Source organism: Jaculus jaculus, chromosome 5 (assembly GCF_020740685.1).
Source record: "Jaculus jaculus isolate mJacJac1 chromosome 5, mJacJac1.mat.Y.cur, whole genome shotgun sequence".
Lineage (NCBI taxonomy): Eukaryota > Metazoa > Chordata > Mammalia > Rodentia > Dipodidae > Jaculus > Jaculus jaculus.
The window spans coordinates 143974086-143992364 of NC_059106.1; positions in this window are offsets into that span (position 1 = coordinate 143974086).

Here is an 18279-nt window from a genome sequence, read left to right on the forward strand (position 1 = left end):
CTTTTTTTTAAGTTCAGTGAGTTTTAGGATTATTGTGAAATGGAGGAGGCTTCATTTAAATTAATATATTGATTATAATTAGGAAAAAACATAGACAAATAAATGCATAGTGAGGCCACTACTAAATATCATCACAGCTTTGGGGACTGACTTTTTGTTTGTCACACCAAGTAAACATAGCAACATACGCATAGATTTTAGCCATACCTTGCTAATTAACCATGCAAAGACAAATCCTTGAAGATCAACTGTCCATAAAATATACAAAGTACATATAAGGGAATATCTAGGTAGAACTCCAGGACTTTACATTTATTTATGAATCTCCTGTAATGCTATGAATGCCACAGGAATATAAAATCAAAAAAGACACCAATAAAAATATGTCCTTGCCATATGATGGAGTATATAAAATATATAAAAATACAAGTTTGGAAGAGGGTACAAGGAGATGAAATCAGGTGAGATGTCACTTTGTATTCATATAGGTATAAACTGCTGATTTAACAATCATGGAATTGTGCATTAGTGAGATTTTCTGCCATTATTTTAAATAACAAATGATTCCAATACTTTAATGGCTTATATCAATAAGAATCAATTTCTTCTGTTCCGGTTCTGCATGTAGTAGATATGCTGGTGAAGCTGGCCTTCTGAGAACGAGACTGAGGAACACTCACTAACAAGATTATTGTTTTCTTCCCTGAAAGAAGAGATGGGTAAGAGGCCAAAGCACAAGAACATGTTTAAAAACCATGTGTGAACAGGTGTGTGTGTTTTCTATCTTGTTTCTTTGGCTGAAACAAATCATACTATGAAGCTAACACTGGTGGAGGGGAGCTCACACTTCTCCAGTGATGACACAGCAGCAGTGAATATTTAAGGATAACGAATTTTGCTTCATAAATAACATATGTTACCTTTCTTTTTTTTTTATTTCCACAAGTTATTTGGATGCCTGTTTTAGTGAAGACTTTCTCTTCCCTTCAAAATTTTATGCCTTAAGTCATCAGAACCGAGACCTAGTATCTTGTGACAGTCTTTTGTCTCATGTTTTCGCTCCTCTTAGTCATCAGTGCGGGAGTATGGAAGGAAACTCTTCATGTGTATGTTGTGGCCTGGCCACCTGAATCCGCCCCCAAACAATATTATAAATTAAATTTTCCTTTATTTAGATACCAGCCTGTGGAGCCAATGAAGTCAGGAATTATATTCTTTCCAAAGAAAGTTTGACAAGAAAGTCAATATTACAGAAGAGTAATATGCTCTACCCCAAATGACTAAGTGGTCTAAGATGTAGAACACATCAGGAAAATATTTCTGAATATACTTTGAAAAATGGTTAATACACTTCATATCCTCATGCTATACAGGGTCCTCAGCATTCCTAGAAATTTGTTATTTAAACAATCTGGGAAGCTATGGTTCTACTCATTCTAAATTATGCCAGTTGTTGACCACAGATAAGTACACAGAAGTCATATATGAGATTAGTGCAGTGAAGTGATCACCCAAGATTCAGGATTACATTCAGGATTACAAAAGGCACATCATTAGGTCCTTGTGGTGAATTTTAACTTTTAAATTACTATCTGTACATTGTTATGATTAGTAAGAAAGGATGGGATCAAAACTCAGTAGAATATCAAGCACTGAAACTTATGATTGCCAAGATTTTATTTTTGTAACACATTTGATCAGGCAATATGGTTTCTTAACTATATCTATATCTATCTATCTATCTATCTATCTATCTATCTATCTATCTATCTATCTGTATATGTATATATACACACACACATTTCATATATATATATTAAAATACTATATATTTGTATATTTCATATATATATGAAAATACTATATATATATGGCTTCTTAATTATATATATATATACACACACACACACATTTCATATATATATTAAAATAGTATATATACTTCATATATATATGTATATGAAAATAGTATATATATTTCATATATATATATGAAAATAGTATATATATATAAGAAAATAGTATATATATACTATTTTTTAGAAAGACTGAGAGAGAAAGAACTGTCATGCCAGGGCCTCAGCCACTGCAATTGGACTCCAGATTGACCTAGTAGGCATGTGAGACTTTGCTCTTGCCTTACCTTTGTGCATCTGGCTTACATGGGATCTGGAGAGTCAAACATGGGTCCTCAGACTTCGCAGGTAAGTGCCTTAGCAGCTTTTTCTAGATAAGCAATTTAACAAGATTTTCTACAGCTAGAAGGTAGATTAATATGCTCCTAATAGTAGCATTACACAATAACACAGCAAAAACATAAAGTAAATGACTGAATCATTAAGCAGGGTTGTATTAAACTTGGCATCAGCTAAAGATTTTATGTTAACAACTTTATACAAAGATGAGCACTTTCTGCTAAATGCAAGAAACACAATTAATATTTAATTTATGACTTATCTTTCATTTATACTTAGGCATTCTTCACTTATTACGATACAGATGTTCTCATTTGTGTAACGACTTTGGTTTAATTCGGCAGAAATTCATGCATCCTCAGCTGCAGGGAAGAAAAGACAAAGGCAAAAGTGGCCTTTTAGTGGGTTATATTAGCCCACTGGGGAGAAAGGCATCTGTTGTAGCTTGCCTTAGAAGAAAAAATCTTATTCATCTTTAAGTTTTAAAAAGTCATAATAGGGCCTGGAGATGGCTTAGCCATTAAGTGCTTGCCTGTGAAGCCTAAGTACCCTGGTTGGAGAATCGATTCCCCAGGAGCCACATTAGCCAGATGCACAAGTGGGTGAATGCATCTGGAGTTCATTTGTAGTGGCTGGAGGCCCTGGCACACACATTCTCTCTCTCTCTCTCTCTCTCTCTCTCTCTCTCTCTCTCTCTCTCTCTCTCCCTCTCTCCCTCCCTCCCTCCCTTCTTCTCTCTGTCTGTCACTCTCAAATAAATGAAAAGAATTTAAAAAGTAATAATAAACGACCCGTTTTAGAGGTAGGGGCTCACTTTAGCCCAGGCTGACCTGGAATTTACTATGTAGTCTCAGGGTGGCCTCGAACTCAGGGCAATCCTCCTATCTCTGCCTCCCTAGTGCTGAGATTAAAGGTGTGTGCCACCACGCCCGGCTTTGCAGTGAAGACTTTTGATAAGGCAAATGAATGTGCTTTCCCTGCAGCTTGCTAACTCTGTGTTTGGATCCAACATCACGAAACAAAACTACTTGGAGAATGCTCTGCAATAGCCTATGTTGTTTTATTACCTACTCAGCAGAAATTGCTTTCATGGCTGCCAGCCACTGTGCGCCTGTTGGTGCCATGACTTGGCAGAGCCTTGCTTCCATTTGACTTAATTATACATGCCTCTTCCCTGGCTACACCTTCCACTGGACGCTCAGGCTTTTCTACATGGGGCTGACAGACCCTTGTACTGGTCCACTGAATACTGAAGTGGTAGCTTTGGATTCATGACTCTGAGGCTAATCATATATTGTTTTGCAATCTATCCAAAAGAGGGTTTGAAACATATCATCCAGGCTTTTCTAGCTTTATGCTCTTTGAATTACTTTCCTTCAGTCTGTATGGCAAAGTACAAAATTCTTTCCAAATTGTACAAGTCTTACTCTACACGTTTACTTGTTGGGCTTAGGTTTACATCCCTACAAAAGAGAAAAAAAAGTGCCTTTGTCACAACATCATTTGGAAAAGTAACAGGCCAGTTCTACAGAACAATGCTAAGAGAGTTCTTAGTATGAAATGAGTGTTTTCCCTTTGTGCCCGTTTCCAGATCCATGATTCTGCCTCTTGTCATCTGTCCCCACCTTTTCTGTAAAAATACCATAAGAGAAGAACTTTCCTTTTTAATTAATTTATTTCCTTGACAATTTTATAGGTATGTAGGCTGCTTTGCTCACCTTCATCCCCGTTACTTTATTTTGCCCTCTTCATCTCCTACCAAGCCCCTTCTTTCCAACTAGTCCCACCTCTACTTTAAGATTTTTTTTTTTTTCCTTATGACCAACTGAGTTTACTTCTGGTTGCTGACATGGGAATGGGTGAGGATTATTTACCAGAGGATGGGCAATTTACCCGTGGCTACACTAATGAAAAAAATGTGTCCATATTCCCCAGCAAAATATACCTACCAGTAACTCCTCAGAGGGTTCTGAGAGCCGCATGCACCCCCTTCCCATCTGGGGTTCAATGTTGATGGGCTCAGTCTTATTCAGGTCTTCTGCAGGAAATGATAGCTGCTGTAAGTTCATGAATGCAGCTACCATGTCACAGCACTCTTCCCCACCCTCTGGCTCTTATATTTTTTCCACCTCTTTTCCTACTGCTCTTTGAGCCTTGGAAAGGTGATAAAATATCCCATTTATGGATGGACCTCAACCATCGCTTATTCTCAGCACTTTGATAAATTTTGAGTTTATTCAGTATTCACCACCAACTGCAAAGAAGAAGCTTCTCTGACCAAGCCTGAGAGAAGAACTGATGTTTGGGCTGAAACATAAATATTTAGAGGTTGCATCACAGACTTTTTCGTCATAGCTGAGCAGATGGGTAGGCCACTATCAAGGCGGGGAAGCCTGCAGTGTGCAATGAGGGCCGCTTTTCTGTAAAGGGCGCCTCTGGCCATGTCTTCACATGGCAGAAGAAAATAAGAAATTCTTTTTTGTAAAGGGATTAATCATGAGTAAAGCATTATTGAGTCATCTCCAAAGGATCCACCTATTAATATTGGCATATTGAAGATTAGATTTCAATATAAATTTGAGGGCTTTCATAAAGCTCAGATCATAGCAGCATTTAACATTTTTACATCTATAGTTAGCCTCCTAACACCATCTCAGTCATACTGAGAAACACTAGCTTAGTTTTATTGAAATTGGAAATGGTTTATGATTGATTGAGGAGCTAGGAGCTTCACGTTGGGAAATGTCTACTCTCTGGAGAAGCAGTGGTGCGTGAGGCTCGAGGACCAGCATTTCTATGGCTCAGGCTCAGGAGTGCTAATCCCTTTTGTTAAAGTATATATTCTTTTAGAGAAGTTAAAAATTGTAATCATAGACATTTATGTGGTATCATACACACAGTATGGGTGACTGATGCAAGTTAATTGGCATATCTATCATCTTAAATACTTTGTATTTGTTTGTCTTGTCTAATCATGAAATTACATGCTTTGAACAATTCCATATTCTTCTTACCTTCCAGATTCTGTTGAGCAACTTTCTACTTTCTATTTAAATGGTTTAGGTATTTTCAGATTCCACATCTTTGTGAGAACATATAGGTGTCTTGAGTTTCTGTCCCTGGTTTATTTTACTTTCCATAAATAAGGACATATTCTTGAGAGGTAGGTTGATATTGTATTTGTAAGCTCACACATTCAAGAGCATGATTTCCTAGGCTAACAATCCAGTTGGATTGCTTGATGTTGGTTAAGTTGATCAATATTTTCTTTCTCAGTTACCCTGTCTTTAATAACAGGTACAACCGTGTCCAATACTACACACACATCCACTCCAAAGACATTGGTGAGGCAAAAAAATGAATTAATACATGTAAATGTGTCACAACATTGCCTGGCTTATATTAAATATTGGTCATTATTGTTGATATAATTATTATTCTAAGAGATGAAGAGTTAAATAAATTTCTAAGTGTTTAATCACACCATCAAGCATGAATATGTACATTTAGCTTCAACATTATGCTAAAATATCAAAATAGATGTTTTGAATATATTTTTATTACTATAAGTTGGCTTTATTTCATAATAGTTTGATTATTTCTGATTATATTTTATGCAATATATTTTCTTATCTAAAGTGGCAATGAAATATTTGATATTCAAAATTGTATTATTTATTGCTTTATTCTGTGAGTTACAATGGATTGCTCAAGATTTATTAAACTTAAGTAATAAAATATTGTATACCAATTAAAGATTTTTAAATCATATAGAATGTGTGATATTTTAGTTCTTTGATAATGGATTAAGGAATTATAATCCAATAGAGAATTAGCATTTAAATATCCCAAAAAAGATAATATTCATTATAACCAAGGCTTTTGGTTAATTATACATGTTAATATAAGCAATAAAGCAACTTGTACTTTATCTTTAATATATTTCATTTATTTATTTGAAAGAGAATGGTCACACCATGGTCTCCAGCCACTGCAAATGAACTCCAGATGCCTCCTTGTGCCTCTGGCTTAAGTGGGTCCTGGAGAATCATGCCAGGATCCTTTGGCTTTGCTGGCAAACACCTTAACCGCTAAACCATCTCCCCAGGCCCATACTTTACCTTTAAAGAGAACAAACAAGTTACACGGTGTGAAAGTACTATAAGCCTTCATTCACAAGCTCAATTTTTATTCTATAACTTCTGTCAGACTTCCTTCTGTGAGGAGAGTGTTTGCTAGATAACTGTAAACAGTCCTCCATCATGGTCAAGCACATTCCCAGAAGGAGACTAGATTCCTTTTTTGGATCCTAATGAAAAGGAAGCAGAGCATAGAACACCTGTCCGTACTGTAGTCTCAGGATGGTATGGCGGGTTGTTAAGCAGAAAAGAAGCATCTATTTCTCTCTTGTGTAAATTCCCTGCTGTTACTATACTCTTCATGAGTTTCTAAGGGGAATTCATGAAGCAAGAGCTGTTCTCAGTATTTATCCACAATCTGGATAAAAGAGGGTGAGAAGAGTGGGAAATAAAACTGCACAGCTCATTACTTTTGTTCAAGTCTCGCTTCCCAAGGACCCACTTTAGCCAGATGCACAAGGGGGCAAAAGCGTCTGGAGTTCGTTTGCAGCGGCTGGAAGCCCGGTGTGCCCACTCTCTCTCTCTCTGTTTCTCTCTCTGTCTGTTGCCCTTAAATAAATAAATAAATAAATAAAAACGATCAAAAAGAAAAAAAAAAAAAACTGTAAGTGTTTCATATGTCTGATGGTGTCTGAGTACAGGCTTAGTCCCCAACTTGTGGCACTGGAAGAAAGAAAGCGGCAGGAACAAGATTTCCTCTTTGGTGCCTCAGGAGAAAAAAAAAAAAAGAGCTTGATTAAAAATAGCAACACAGGTATAGTAGGCATTGTTCTGCCCCTGGGTGATTTTACCTTCTAGTTAAGAAGAAAAGCGCTGGAGAGATGGCTTAGCAGTTAAGGGGTTTGACTGCAAAGCCAAAGGATCCAGATTCAATTCTCCAGTACCCACTTAAGCCAGATGCACAAAGGGGCACATGCATCTGGAGTTTGTTTGCAGTGGCTGGAGGCCCTGCTACACCCATTCTCACTCTCTCTTGGCCTTTCCCTCTCTTTTTATCTCTCTCTGCCTCTTTCTCTCTCTCTCAAATAAATAAATAAAATTATTTTAAAAAGAAGGTAAAACACGTAAATGTATGAAGCTAAGGAATATTAAAATTCTGACAACATGAAAAGTTTTAGATTCCATTCCAGAACCAGAATAATAGACTTTATTCATTTAGAGAAGGAAAAAGAAGAGCTTGACAGAATGGCTTTGCTTTAGCTAGGTTGAACTAAAGAGCCAGGCAATGTTAACATGAGGAAAATTCTTACAATGGAAAGCAAGGTAAGAAAACACAGAGGAAAAAAAAAAAAAAGAGAGAGAGAAAGAAATGAAAACAAAATTGGGCTGGAGAGATGGCCTAGCAGTTAAGACATTTGCCTGCAAAGCCAAAGAGTGTAGGTCTGATTCCCCATGTCCTACATAAGCCAGTTGTACAAGGTGGCACATCTGTCTGGAGTTCATTTGCAGTGGCTGGATACCCTGGCATGCCATTCTCTCTCATTCTTCCTCTCTCTGCCTCTTTCTTTCTCTCAAATAAAAAATAATAAAGAAAGGAAGGAAGGAGGGAAGAAAGGAAGAAAGAAAACTCAGAGAAATACAGTCAGTTACACAGCTGGTGTTGTTGCCGATTGATGAAGGTAGCAGTGGAAATGAGGGTAGAAAGATGAAGAGGATGTAATTCCAGTTAATTTTTTGGATTAAGTGGGTCATGCAAGAATAAAATGATCCCTCTTGTTGTCTACAAAAGTTAGAATCATTTCCTTTTATGAAAGGGTTAATAAGTATTAGCCATGGAGAATATTATCATGTATAATTTAAAGTAGATGATTTTGCCATATAAGTGAGCAACTGAATATGTTTTACTTATAATAAATTAGATGTTCAAAATAGTTTTTTTTAATTGGTGTGTTTTTTATTTGTGTGTGCTTGGGGGCGGGGTGGTCACACTAAGGTCTCCTGGCACTGCAAACTCCAGATCTATGAGCCATTTCACATGTCTGGATTTTTTTGTGCACGGGAGAATTGAATCCAAGCAAACAAGGGCCTTTATTGCTGAGCCATCTCTCCTGTCCCACACCTGTCTCCCCCCCCCCCCGGCATTTTGCTTTTAAAGAATATTACTTATTTATTTATTTATTTATTTGAGAGAGAGAGAGAGAAAGTTAGAATGGGCACACCAGGGTCTCTAGTCAATGCAAATGAACTCCAGATGCATATGCCATCTTATGTAACTGGCTTTATATGGGTCCTGGGGAATCAAACGTCGGTCCTTTGGCTTTGCAGGCAAATGCTTTAATTGCTAAGCCATTGTTCCAGCCCCCAAATAGTTTTTCTAACAAAACTTCTTGAAAATGATATTTTATTGCTATAGAAACCTACAATAGAAATTGAAAATTCAAGTGTTACAGGTGAAAGTAAAGAGAAAAAAATGTTTGTATTTAGCTGACTGCTGTTCCTTTTAAGTTTTTACAAGTCCAAGGAGGAATTTGAAATTCTCATTATATAATTTTCTCTTTCAGTTTGTGTAGATTTGAAATGTTCACATCATGTCTGGATTATTCAATAAGTGAGTCTAATTTGTTTCACTTTTTTTGAACCTTAAAAATGTTCTTTATTTGTCTCAGCTTTGGTTACTTTTAGTATATTCTGAGCAATTGCTGACCCCCTACAGTACCGGGGTTACAGGCATAGGTGGCTATGCCCAACTGTTTCTGGGGGTGCTGGAGAGTGAATTTCATTAAGACTCAAACCCTCCCAGACCCTCATGCTTACATAGCAAGTGATTTTATCCATTGAGTTATATCCCAAGTCTCCTAATGGCTTTATATTCAAAAATATTTTATGAATCCCAGGGGTCCCGCAGAATAGCTCTAAGGTTTCTTTGGAAGGAAGTATGAAGTATGGTCATATGGCTACTAAATTTAGGTGGGTTTTTTTTTGCCTTTTTTCTTTTTAGTAATTGTGGAGTTTAGTGGATGAGCATACTTTCATAATTTGAAATTTTTGGAATAATTTGACAAAAGTTATAAGATACTTACCTTAGTCTATTCTTTAATGTATTCTTCTGAAAATTATTTGTTTAATAATTCATACATTTTCTACTGTATTTTTAAAATGTAATCAATGAAGATTTAGTTGATTTGATTCATATACCTAAAATTTTATTCTGTGTTACTATTTGTAAGGTTTAAAAAAAATCAGTCAACATTTATTAAATTCTTAGTGGGAAAGACATTGTTAGACATCACAGACACTTCATATAAATACACTGTATATAAAATACACTGGATATTGTATATCGTGGTATCTGTTCTAAAGAAAACATGTTTTAACATAAAAAGTCAAAATGTACTAACCACTAAAAGGGAGTATAACACTAAAAAAAAATCATGGCTGAGGGGATGGTACAGTGAGTAAAGATCTCACCTTACAAGCATGAGGATCTAAGTTCAAGTCCCAGAATTCACTGAAAAAGCAGACATTGTGGTGCACACTTGGAATGCTAGCTCTGGAGAAGCATAGACAGGCAGATCCCTGGGGCTTGTTGACCACACACTCTAGTCTACTAGTGCAGGCAAAAGAAAGATCCTGTCTTATAAAAGGATGGATGGTGGCTGAGTGGAACCAGGGGTCATGTTTAAATTCATAATTGTTTAAAATCAAAACCATTATTTCTGTTTTTATAAGTATCAAATTAAATGACTTCTGTCTAACAGAGAAGATAAGAGGTAGTTGGCTAAAATATTAATGAGGGCTTATTATCTCTGAAGTTCATTAAAGCTCTTACAAATTAAAGATATCTTATTTTGTATATATTCATTGGAAAGAGTATAGCATCGACTCCTTATGTGACAAGGTCACTTTTTTTCTAGTACAAATATTTGGCAATAGAAATTTTATTGTTTTTCCCTCTTCTTTTAATGTTTATTTTGAAAGAGTTTCTGTGGACTTAAGGACATTTGTCTATAAGTTACCTGACAGTTTGTTCCTTATTATTTCCAAAATTTCCATTTTGCTATGCAGTAATAAGCCTACGTGTTTGGCAGGTAAGCTATTTACACTGAGGAATGGAGCAGAAAATGTAGCAAAGTGACAGATGCATATCCAGAAGGATATTCAAATTGAACTTTTTTTTGTTAATATCTTTGCTTTCTTTCCCCAAAACTTCTCCATATCTTTATATATCACCCAGCATAATCCAATTTAATGTTATTATGTCTGACTAATCAACTGACATCATTACTCTCTTGTCACTTTATATATTTGAGGAAAAATAGATTATTTGGGAACATCATAAATACACATTTTATGTTTCTTATGTTTTTAGCCTCTTACTTTTTGATGTACACTATTCCTTGGAGTAAATTGGAACATTCTTAGAGAAGAAAAAAATGGTTGATCAAATATTCATTTACAATTTTATTGACTCTTAGTTGTATTATCTTCCTCTTAACTTGGCACTCAATTTTATTTGGCTTGGTTTGGATTTTAAATTTATATGGCATCTATGTGACCTGTGGATTTGGTACTCAAAGGACCACAGAAAGTTTCCTAGGATGTCTGAGTGATTTGGATATCAGTTAAGAGAGGATATTCATGCATTATAAATTAGCATTGCCTTTTTAATAGAAAGAAAAATAGAAAGGAAGGGGGGAAAGGGGAAAAGCAGAAAGAAAGGCTAGCACAAGGCAGTAAAGGGCACGCGAAGGGGAGGACAGGGAAAATGAAGCAAGATAATACAGTTTTCTAATTTTAGAGAAGTGGTATATAGATGAAAATTACTGCAGAAATAATGCAGCCCAATATCTCCCAGCAACTTTGAGTATAAAGCCATATTTTATTTTATTTTATTTTATTCATTAGAGAGGGACAGAGGCAAGTAGAAAGAATGGGCATGCCAGGGGCTCTAGCCTCTGCAAATGAATTCCAGATGCATGTATCACTTTGTGCATTTGGTAAAGCCATAGTTTTAACACATATGTTTTTCAGAATTTTAAATAATAGTAATTGTTTTTTCAGCAAGTATTGATTAAAGTACGGGGGATAATAACTTTACAAATTTAGAAATATTTAAAAATTATCTTTACATTTTATTAGGAACAAAAAGAAAGCTGTGGTTAGTTGAATGCAAAATGTTTCTCATCGTTTTAAGTGTTTGTGATTAAGCTTACTATTTACTTCATACCTAGTTGATCCTCTGGCAGATGGAGCCTTGTTGGAGAAGGTGTGTCCTTTCAGGGATGAGTGGCCCTTGAGTATTATTAGTCCAGCACTCAGTATGATCAGATCTAGCTTAGCTCAGTCTTGCTGTTCCCATTGCACCACTGATGTAGGAAGATGTGAACTGGGCTCTATGCTTTCCCATCCGTGATCAAAATCCCTCTCAAAACTGTAAGCCTGGGCTGGAGAGATGGTTTAGCAGGTAAGTGCTTGCCTGTGAAGCCTAAGGACCCTGGTTCGAAGCTCGATTCCCCAGAACCCACGTTAGCCAGATGCACAAGGGGGTGCATGCATCTGGAGTTCGTTTGCAGTGGCTAGAGGACCCTGGTATGTCCATTCTCTCTCTCTCTCTCAAATAAATAAATATATATTTTTTAAAAAGCTTTGATGTTTACAAAACTTCTAGTTATACAAAAATATGCTTTTTCAGAGTGCATAATTCTTCATTACATTTTTATCATCACTGTGGACACTGGAACTACACTAGATAGTCCTACAAAAACTACTGTTTCTAGGATTTTAAGGGAGGAACTGGCTCTTGGATGAGGTAGGTCATGCAATCCACTGCACAGACATGTTTTGAAATGAACAAGAGAGTCTCAGGGGAGTTTGGCCAACTGTTCCTCCTTGCATTTTAGCCAGTTATATGCTGGCACAGGTGCTCAGGTATCAGCCATGAAATATTTGGAGAAAAAGTGTACACGGTGCTCTAATTAATTAATTAATTAATTAATTTATTTATTTGCCTGAAGTGGAAACAGACTATTATATAGAAGAAGAGAAAATATTCTGCCTTCTACTGAAGTAGTTATATGGTCATGTTTTATTTTTTAGATTTTCAAATATTTATTAGTTGTGTACTGGTAATATTATCAATAGAACACTAAAGAACCATTACTTATTAAAATTAATAAATTAGTTTCTGATAACATCTCAAATGTATTAATACAAAATTATAATCATATAAGACATTGTAAAAAAATCTTCATAGATAATTTTTATCCTTTTGTTTTTATTTATATATTTGTGAGAGGAGAAAGAGAGAGAATTGGTACTTTGGGGCCTCTAGCTGCTATAACTCCAGATACATGCACCACTTTGTGCATCTCTCTTTACATGGTTACTGGGTAGAACCTAGTCCAACAGGCTTTTCAAGCAAGCACTTTTAACATAAAAAAATTATTAATTAGTTTTGTATTCAGCAAATACAGTCAGTTTGGTACCATTATTAGGCTCATCTGTGCCCTACCCCCTCCCCTTGGCCCCTCCTTATTGAGGTACATTGGTCATGCATTCTGGAGTTAGCCCACAGTTATGGGTAAGATAAATGTCTCTGCATATCATGACCCAACATGTGGCTCTGACATTCTTTCTGCCCCCTCTTCTGCAAAATTTCCCTGAGCCATGTTGGGTTCATTTTGGTCTCCTTCAGTGATGTTGGGGGCCTCTGGGTCTCTGGCTCTCTGATTTGGTAGGAGTTGATTTTAAGTTTTGGTAGGAGTTGATTTAACTTTTGAGTGATCTCCCCATCATCTCTTTTAAATCTGGAATGTAGATGAATGAACCTGGCTATGACTGAGACTAATGACACTGCATAAAATAGACCATGGGAGAAGCAACTGACTGCAAATGAATGTGGAATTGCAGATACCTTAAACTGTATTCATGGATACATGAGGCTGACGCTCATTGGGGATTGGACATTTGGAAGTAAATGAGGAGAGTGAAGGAATAAGTCATATATTTGAACCACACAGATTTCATAGGCTACTACTAGAAACTTCTGATTTCACTTTTCAAAATCTAAGGACTTCAAATATTATGATGTTTCAGAGATTTGAAGAGTTTAATTATAAATTGATTCCTGAAGTTACTTTGGTGCTACTCTTATTGAGATCAACCTTTCTTTATTATAAAATTTATTATTTTTTGACAAGATACATGTGTTTTGATCCCACTCTCCCCAATTAGTCTCTCTTTCTCTCATTTTCTCTCCACCCTTTCTCTTTCACTAAAACCCTTCTTTATTTTTATTTATTTGACAGAGAAAAAGGGAGAGAGAGAGACAGAGAGAGAGAGAAAGAGAGAGAATGAGCACACCAAGGCCTCCAGCCACAGCAAATGAACTCCAGACACACGTGTGCCTCCTTGTGTCTCTGGCTCCTGGGGTATTGAACCTGGGTCCCTTGGCTTTGCAGGCAAATGCCTTAACCATTAAGCCATCCCTCCAGCCCTAAAACCATTCTTCTCATTAGAACCTCATCCTACTCTCATGCCTTATTGTTTTTTATCCACTGATTTAGATAATGATAATTTGCATAATCATGGATGGGAGGTTATTTACTAGAGAATGGACAATCCTCCAATATCTACATCACCGAATAACTTCATGCCCTCTCTCCAGTTAGCTCAGGTAGGTGTGGGATCTCACGGACCACTGCTTCACCACTGGTGAAATGTATACAGGGTCAGCCATATGCAGGAAATCACGCCTACTGTGAGTTCATGAGTGTAGGATCTTAGGTAGCCAAGACAGCATTTCGCACACCCACGTCCTGTCTACGTGTTCTCACATTCTTTCTGTTTCTTCTTCTGGGAGGTTCCCTGAGCCTCAGAGGGTGATTTAGATGTCATCTTTAGGGCTAAGCATAAACCAGTTTCTTATTATTGGTTACTTTGCTTTCTGTTCATCTCTGAATCCACCTTTACCTTTTGTATAAGGAAACGCCTGTGTTCAAGGCTGACAGCAATAAAAGCCTATGAGAACAAATGTATATTTAGAAGGCAGTTTGCCATGCTGTCCAATTAACATAACCACAGTGTTGGTTTCCCGTCGAAGGTCTGTTTTCCTAGAAACAGATTTTTGGCCAAATTTGTAGTACTAGGGATTATTTCTTTCCTATGGAGCTAGTCTCAAATCCCATTCATTATTCCCATAACTTTCCTGCCACTTTTATGCAAGCGGATATATTTTGCCTTTCTGGCTGGTTGTGAAGTACACAGGGTCCACAAATGGGTAGCAGTGTGTTGGGCACAGTTGAGGGCCCCGTGCCACTGGAGATTTAAGCAGGCCTGAGCTGTCAGGCTAAGGGCCCCGGCCACGGGTCACTGCAGCATGCCTTGTCCCTGACAATCTTGCAATCTCAAGTGAGGGCATCCCCTCCCCCCCACGCCGAACATCTTCATAAGATGTAGGTTTCAGCTTCCCAGCCGCCATGTGACCTGTACCGCCATCCTAACCCTGTATGCTAATGAGATACCAGCCAGCAGCCTTCACACAGCCAATCCCCTGTACCTTTTCCCACCACTACATGAACATTTGTGAGTCCATTCCCTTAACAAATAAATGAGCTTTCCTCTGACACAGTCCCCCAAGTGTTTGTTCGCATTGTACTCATGGCCACTCAAGACCCTGCTCCACAGTTGCCTGGACACCAAGAGACCAAGGCGCAGCGGCCTCAGGGTGGCGAGGAACCACAGGAGTGGTCATGGCTTTACTCCCCGAGAATCTTTTTTTTTTTTTTTAATTTAATTTATTAGTTTTCTTTTCAGTAAATACAGGCAGTTTGGTACCATTATTTAGGCTCATCTGTGATCTACCCCCTCCCATTAGACCCTCCTTATTATTGAAAATGGGTCGTGCATTGTGGAGTTAGCCCCCAGTTATTAGTATGATAAATGTCTCTGAAAATCATGACCCAACATGTAACTCTGACATTCTTTCCGCCCCCTCTTCCGCAAGATTTCCCTGAGCCATGTTGGGTTCATTTTTGGTCTGCTTCAGTGCTGAGGTGTTGGGGGCCTCTGAGGCTCTGGCTCTCTGATTTGGATACCAGCACAAAGGGAAAGGAGATCAATGCAGAGAAAAATCAACTCCCCGAGAATCTTGTACGACACTTTCTGGCATGAAGAAAACTAACCAGTAGGGAGCAATCTTCCAGCTTGGTTTTATTTTGCCCTGAAAATAAAGTTGGTGATATCTTCAGGTACAGGGATGTGGCATCTAATTTTCATGGGCAACCAAGAGCAATGACAATAAATAGCCAATTTTGTTTTGGGAGCCTCTGTGGACCCCTTGACTAACAATTTGTTAGGAAGTATCTCATCCCTGACGCTAGGACTTTCAACTGATATCCTGTTGATACTTCTGAGAGCAGTTTTATCTACCCCTGGATAAAGATAATAAGGAGTTATCATTTAAATACTTTTTAAAAATTATATATTTTGAGTTGGCTTACCAAGTATTAGGTTTCCATAGGGCTCATTCCGAGGTCCTTAGTTTGCAATTACCTTCTTACCTTCCCCATCCTTTCCTCATCCCTCCAGCTCTATCCCCGAATAAGCATTTCCCTCCCACTCATGCGCTCCTCTACTGCCATATCCCTTGTGTTCCACTGTCCCCTTGCATAAAGCCTCCCTAAGCCCTTATCCCTTGTCCAGGTGCCGAGTCTGGGTTACCTGACAGCAGGGGGATCAATCTTTATCTTTCTGAGTTTAAAGAGGAAGACTCATCTTAGGTGATGACCCAATATGGAATTCTCCATCCAAGTCAGCTTAAAATTCTCCCTTGAAATTTTATTATTTTAAGAGATTTTAAATGTTATTTTAGAATATATCAATTACACAAAATAATTCATTTCATTGTGTCATTTTCAAACATGTACACAATGTGAGTATATTCACCTCTCTTCTCTTGCCTCTTTCTCCTTTCCTCTCTTCCCTTTCCCTAAGTAGTCCCCCTTCTTCACATCCTCTAAAAAAATTCTATATGGTAGCATATAAAGCCGCTCTCTCCAGATGGCCATTCAAAGCTAGCTTCTAGCTAACCTGAGCATAGCTTCTTACACAGGCCGCTACTTCTTCATACACTCTTCCTCTTGCTTATCCTTGAGGAGAACCTTAATCTCCTTATTGATCCACACTCAGTTGACAAACCTCTCATTTTATTTGGACGATTTTGAGCTAAGATTTTTTTTTGCTATAAAACAAGCTCTTTCTTACAATATGTTTTGCATCTCCAGTGGTCAGGACTTAAAATCACTTATTAAAATTAACAAGTAATCTTTACTGTCTAATAACCTCCTAGAAAGGCATAATAACTTTGTTTCTGTTTATTTTTTTTTGAGACAGGGTCTTCCTCTGCAGCCCACACAAGCCTAAAACAGAGCCTTGCCAAGAAACCATTGAACTTGTGGCAGTCCATTCTTCTTCAGTCTCCTGTTCTGCTGAGATTACAGATGAGACACCACACCTGGCTAAGGCATAATAATTTAAAATAAATTTTATTGAAGATTTTAATTTCCACCTACTATAATATATATATATATATATGTGTGTGTGTGTGTGTGTGTATGTGTGTATGATGTATGTATATACATATATGTATTTTAAATCTAGAGGAAAGAACTTCCTTAGTATTCTCTAAAGAAAATAGGGTTAGGGTTAGTTACTTTAGTTCTATATTTCAGAATGCCTATGCCAGGCTCTCTGAATTTAGTGATGATCCACTCAGATGATATTTTTCATTTTGGAAAAGCAAATAAAAAATGTCATTGGTTTTATTAGCCAATTCACTTAAAAAACATCATATATCAAAAAAAAAAAGGACTCTATTTTCTTAAACCCAACAGTCAGTAAGGACTGCTGAACCACCTTACTCAACAGTTTGAACACCTTAAACTGGTATGATTACAGCATGAAAGTTTAGGAAGAAAAGCCTAGGTTTCAGGAAGTCTGTCAGCCTTACTGAGGATGCAGTCATTGCCATCATTTGGACTATATGACATTTTAAGGCTCTGAGTCTCCTCCCTGCCAGTAATAGTTTCAAGCATCAGATGGCTTGTGCATTAAAGACCTTCAGGACAAAGAAGGCCTACTGAACTATAGGGCATTAGCTATAGCGTCGATGAGGTAACAGTTTCCCTTCCTAAACAAGGGCATTTTGCAATCACCTATCTGAGAAGATAACAAGTAACATTTCTCCGGGCACTTGGAGAAGTAACTGAAGTCTACAGCCAATGGAACGAGCCCACATAAACCTCCAAATGTGTTCCTCTTCTTCCACGTAACAGGACAATGCGTTTGCCCAACCATTAGAGCTTGTTTCCACATGGCCAGTTTTAGTACTGTTTCCATGCTGTTCTGTACTCCCCAGAAGTGCAGCCTTCTGACCACAGGCACAACCAGTGACTTTCCCTCCCAAGGTTCCTGGGACATAGCTATTTCTCCATTTTCCACCTGCTGTGCAAAATCCCAAAAGGATGTTTTCCTCATGGACATTTAGCAAGTAGTAAAACTAACAGACTCTCTAACAAGCCTAAATATGTCAATTGTCCATGGACCTCAAATAAAATAGTGCATATACAGTTAATACAAGTAAGTGACAGGGTGCACATTGTTTTAGAACAGAGCAGTTAATTCCTCCTAATTCCAAAATATCTGTTTATGAGATTTTTCTTATAGAGGGGGTACATGCTGCTCCTTGCTGAAAATGTGTTTCAATGTATATTTAGAGTATCCTTGTTGCACGTGGAAACCAAAGACTTAGATGCTGGAGAAAAATGAGCTGCCCGTTAGAGTAGCTGGATTTATTTAACAGATCCTGGCATGTTTAAGTGGCACAATGCAGAAAGGACAATTGTATGGGCACTCATTATCAGTGCGACTTCAGTCTTCATACCATGGCTTCTGTAGAAACTCCTGTAGAATTTCCAGTACTCTAGGATGCAAGTGAACCACCATCC